This window comes from Peromyscus leucopus, chromosome 22 (assembly GCF_004664715.2).
Source record: "Peromyscus leucopus breed LL Stock chromosome 22, UCI_PerLeu_2.1, whole genome shotgun sequence".
In the NCBI taxonomy this organism is placed as follows: domain Eukaryota; kingdom Metazoa; phylum Chordata; class Mammalia; order Rodentia; family Cricetidae; genus Peromyscus; species Peromyscus leucopus.
In genome coordinates, this window is record NC_051081.1 from 24,372,439 (window position 1) to 24,378,049 (window position 5,611).

General features: G+C 42.4%; 1 non-coding gene across 1 annotated transcript; it reads right to left on the reverse strand.

Annotated features, from left to right (window-relative positions):
- Positions 1-2,447: 2,447 nt before the first annotated feature.
- Positions 2,448-2,554, reverse strand: LOC114686118. Its single transcript, XR_003733532.1, has one exon. It is a non-coding gene; the product is annotated as a U6 spliceosomal RNA (small nuclear RNA).
- Between the last annotated feature and the right edge of the window lie 3,057 nt (positions 2,555-5,611).

Here is a 5,611-nt window from a genome sequence, read left to right on the forward strand (position 1 = left end):
GAGGTGGACAATGCATACAGAAAGGAAGCCCCACCCTTCATGGCTGAGAGCAAGCTTCTCACGCTTATTAACTGAAAAGCCGTCCTGGAGTTTGATATCTCTGAGCCTGAAACAGTTGCACCAGCCTATGAGGACAGAACATCCGAGGGTCAGTGCTGGAGAGTCGGAGAACTCTGACTCAATTCTAGCACTGTCCTTGATGTCCTCATCTGCATCCCCCCAGAGCAATTAATAAGCCAAAGGCCTCAAAGTATGAAGACAGGTCCTCTGCCTGGACTCTCATCTGAGTGGTGGTGACGTCTGTACTCCTGCCAGCCCAGGGGGCCACACTTTTACCAGTCTTTTTAATCTTACAGTATTTATAATAGTGAATTTACTTGTTATTCCCCTACACTCACCCATTTAATTTGTTTATGAATTTTCGTCAGGGTTGGACAATGTATTCCTCTGGTTAGGCGCCATTGTCTCCTCATTTTTTGACCGATGCTTCCTTCTTTCCCCTCTGCGCTACACTTCTGGCAGGATTTCAGCTTTGCCTTTTTTTTTTTTAGAAAATATTCTCACATTTCTATTTGGTCCCCCTTTTACATGCATCTAATTTGATTTTGAACCTCTCCATTATTGGAACTTCCTGTTATTCTTTCATTTTCACTTCTTACTTTTCCTAACCGCCTTCAACGGTGTAACATTCTTCTCTCCTTTTCCTTCTATTTAACTGCGCCTTCTCTGCTGGCTCTCCCCTCTCCGTGAATTGAGGGAACTCCCTCGGTTCATCCACTTACTTTTTCCATATGGCACTAAGACACTTTTATCTCACAGTACATTCTCCATTAGTTTTGTCGTTTCTCTGTTTTATGGACCATGATGCCGCATCAGTGGGTCCAAGAACACCGAGAGATGCTCAAGAAACCAAACTGAGGAGTCCACGGTATAGAAGGCAGAACTGGAATAAACACTAAAGGTTTAGATGATCTACTCAGCGTAATCATAGCAGGAAATTCCAATATAGTGTAGCTGAAGTTTTCTCCAGTCCTGCCCAGCCCCATGGACCCCACAGCCACTTATAAAATAATCACTCAGAAGCTTATATTAATTAAAACTCCTTGGCCATTAGCTCAAGCCTACCACTCACTAGCTCTTACATTTAAACTCAGCCCATTTCTGTTCATCTATATGTTGCCACATGTTCCATGGCTTTACCTGCGTGCTGTTACATGCTGCTCCCTGGATGGCGGGATGGCATCTACTAACTCAGTCTTCCTCTTCCCAGAATCCTCCTTGTCTGCTTATCCCACCTATACTTCCTGCCTGGCTACTGGCCAATCAGCGTTTTATTTATCAACCAATCAGTCAACACTTTTACAGCACACAGAGTGATATCCATAGCAATACAGAGAAAGGGACAGACATCAAACACAGGAAGCATTAGAATCCCGAATAGACATGACCAGAGACGAGCCATGACATATTGTGGCAAAGATGCCAAAATTACATAACAAAGAAACAATATTAAGACTCGAAGAAGGAAAAATTTCAACTCACCTGGAAAGGTGAATACACCAGAATAATATCAGACATCTTCATCAGCGATCCTAAAAGCCAGGAAAACCTGGGCTACTATATTCCAAGACTACAAGCAAAGGACTATCAACCCAGATTATATCAGGAGAGAGATCTTTTAAAATTGACAGGGGAGTAAGGACATTGCAGGACAGGCATACAGGAAGGTAATTGATGAGAGTCCTGGCGGCACTAAGATACTTCAAGGAACACCCTACACAGAGGAAGAATGAATTTCCCCTCAGAGCAGGGGAAATAACTGTCCTGAAGAAAAGGCAGACACAGGGCAGCCTGGAAGGAATCCGGCACATCGGACACAACTTTACAGATGGCCCTTACTGCAAGTGAGGGTAAACAAAAGAACAAGCTGTAATCCAACCAACCAAAGAAACTGTAATAGTCGGTAGATATCGCCAGTTGGTAACCACTCACAGAGGGAACACTAGTTTTCTCCAATGAAGTCTCACCAGGTACACAAACCACTGAAGGGCGGGCCCCAGGCCAGCAGTAGATGGCCAACACAAAATGAATTCAATGGGTTGTTTTGGTTTTTTTTTTTTTTTTTTTGAGTTTTCTTTCTTTGTTTTTGTTTGGGTTTTTTGTTTGTTTGTTTTTTGTTTTGTTTTGTTTCATTTTTGTCTTATAATGCTTTGTCTGGGCATTTCCTTTAGGCCCTAGAGGTCTTTTTGCTTGTCTGGTGTTGCAGTTTTATGGGGTTTCTGCGTGTGCAAATGTGTGTGTCTCTGTATCTAGATCATTTCTTGTGTTTCCTCTTTGGCTCTTTTTTTTTCTGTTGCTTGTTCCTTTTGTCACATTCTGGTTTCTTTGTTTTTATTTTATCTCATTTTATTTTTTAGATGCCATTTGTTTTCTTTTCTTTTTTTTTTTTAACTTTGGAACGCTTCACGAATTTGCGTGTCATCCTTGCGCAGGGGCCATGCTAATCTTCTCTGTATCGTTCCAATTTTAGTATATGTGCTGCCGAAGCGAGCACGCCATTTGTTTTCTAATGAGAGAGAACAAAAACAGGTGTGGATTTGGTTTGGTAAGGAGATGGGGAGTATATGGGAGGCGTTGGTGGAGGGGTAACCATAATCAAAATGTATTGTATGAAAAAAAACAAACCTCTATTTTCAATTTAAAAGGAAAAAAACTGGTAGATACGGTTTGATACTAACCTTAAAGTAGAAACGGCCTCAGTTTCATGGTGAGAGACGCAGACTGGCTGACTGGGTCTAAAAATTAAATCCAATTCCTGCTTGAAGACACTCAGACCAAGGGTCAGGGCAGGGTAGGGGGTGGGGGAGCAGGGGCTGGGGGCAGGGTGGGGGGAGACAGCCAATCAAGCAAAGAGAAACCAAAGAAAAAAACCAGTTGGCACAGCCGTTCAGCTAAGCAGACTTCAAAACAAAACGGAAATTAGATCCTAAGATTACAAGCTACAAGAGGTGGCAGAGATTAACCAGCGAACTCACCCCACCTCCTGCAAACTGAAGGGGGGCATTGATAAAGTGTCTGCCTGCCGTCAATTGATTTTCCCTAAGCAGTCATGATCAAATAATTCCTTCATAATAATAAGTTTTTCAAAATATGATCCTCAAGGAGGTATTCAAGGGTAAGAGTCATACTGAGTCGAACAATGTTAGTGGGTTGAGAATGAAACAGAAGTCAATAGGCTCCTAGGGAAAGATTTCAACAGCTTCCTTGGGTCCCACGGACATCATGTAATCCTCACTTAGTCTGTAAATAAACATCTACATACAAGGTGTAATCCCGCACACAGCGGGAGTAATCAGAAGCATTACTTGCCTGGGTTTGGTCCTGCATCTAGCAGTTTGCTCAGTCACTGACATGTACATTCTCATTATGTTCGTCATAAGAGCCCTAACAGGAAGGCTCATATTATTTTATTAATATTCCTATTTTAATGGATGAGGAAACTAAACAAAAGAACAGAAGTAAGTTACTGCAGTCACAAGGCGTCTCCTGAGAGTACTGTTCTCGATAGGACTAAAATGACCTCTGCCTTCACATTGACTTACAGACTCTCTGTGAAACCCCAGAGTATGGTGACAGTAATGGGCTGTCCCTTCTGAGATTGGATTTCCCAACACTGACTTTCACCTTGATGGCACTCTCTTGCATGTCTAGCTTGCCCATCCTAATAATGCCAGCTATTATAATGAGAGCTGGCCCTATGGATAGGTCCACATGCCGTGGAACTGAGGTGGCCTCTGGCCAAAAGCCAGCATAAAAATAAGGTCTTATTCAGATACTCCACAAGAACCCTAACTCCGCTAAACCCTAACAATAAATGTGTGAATGACTCAACAGGAAATCTACCCAAATCGGTCCTGAGAACACAGTAGCCCTCGCCAACATCTGGACTGCTGCTGATATACCAGACCCAAAACAGGATACAGCAGGATTCCTGTAACTGAAACTTGTGTAGTAGATAATTATAAGTCTTAGCTCTGGGATAACTTGTTGTAATGCAATTGATAACTAATCCATTTAGTAAACTGAAGTATTATGATTGAAATTCTGTGTAACTTCCAAGTCTGCTCTCTTTATTCTACATAGCAACGTCAGCCTATGGCAGTTTGTAGTAAGCCTTGCCACCATAGGTTAAATCCATGGGCTGGCTAGTTTCTTGTCAATTTGACCCAAGCCTGAGTCATTTGGAAGAGGGAACTTCATCTGAGAAAATGCTCCAACCAGGTTGGCCTGTGGGAGATCCTATGGTCCATTATTTTCTTGATTGATGATTGATGTGTGTCTGTGGGTGGTGCCAACCCTGGACAGGTGACCGTGGGAGTTATAAAAAAAGATGAGCAAGCGATTAGAAACTCTCCAGGCAGGAACACTGATTTAGTTCCTGTTCCTGCTCTGATTTTCTTCAGTAATGGACTGTGATATAGAAGCAGAAATGGAATAAGCCTATCCCTCTCCACATTGCTTTTGGTCATGATTTTTTTTTTCACAGCAATAGCAACCATAACAAAGACAGTCCACATCTTCATTTAACTCTCTGAAAGGGTTATTGAACCTCTACTAGGTACCAGGGGCACCTAGATCCAAGGGTGTGAAGTTAAAATGGATGAGGTTCCTGGTCTCACTCTTTACCTGACTTTTGGAAAAGCACGTGCGGGGACACACATACACACACACACACACACACACACACACACACACACACACTTTAAAGTCATTACTCAAATCCAGATTGATGATGACACTTAACTTGATTATACATGCATTACCAGCTTCTCTAGATTTTTGTGTAGATTTCCTACTTTGGATTTTATGGGATATTTTTGGTGCTGTGAGATTAACTATGTCAGATACACACACACCTCCAGAAATGTGGATTTTATATTAAAGCTGTTGTTCACCTTTATCTCTGCTCTAAACATTGGCACACTTGTGTTTTAAATTATTCCTTCTGAAGTTAACACAAACTAATTTATGTGTCAGAGGGAGTATTAGAAAATAAGTCGACAGAGAAGAAAATGAGTAATTGAAGTATTTCAAATAAAAACATGGGCTGGGGAAATGGCTCCGTGAGTAGTTTGTTTGTGTTCCTACCAGGGAGATAAGACATTCTGACCCGAATCAACTTGGTGCAGAAAAGGTTTGTTTTACTTATACTTCCATGTTCCAGTCCCTCATTAGCAGAATCTAGAGCAGAAAGGCAGAAACCATGGAGAAATACTACTTATTGGCTTGCTTCCAGGGCCAAAGTCAGCCCTTCCTTTATAAAAACCCAGGTCCACCTTTCCAAGGAACACACCGTCCACAGTGGCTAAGCCTTTCTTTATCAATTATCAATCAGGAAAATGTCCCACAGACATGCCCACAGGCCAGTCTAAAGGCGCGATTCCTCAGTTGAGGTTCCCTGTTCCCAGGTATCTCTAGTTTGTGTCCAGCTGACAAAACTGACCCACACAGCAGATCAAACCCCTTTCTGAAAGCACAGGGACCTGAATCCGAAGCTGTAGCATCTATGTAAAACTCCAGGCATGGCTGCATATGCCTGTGATCCCCGCCC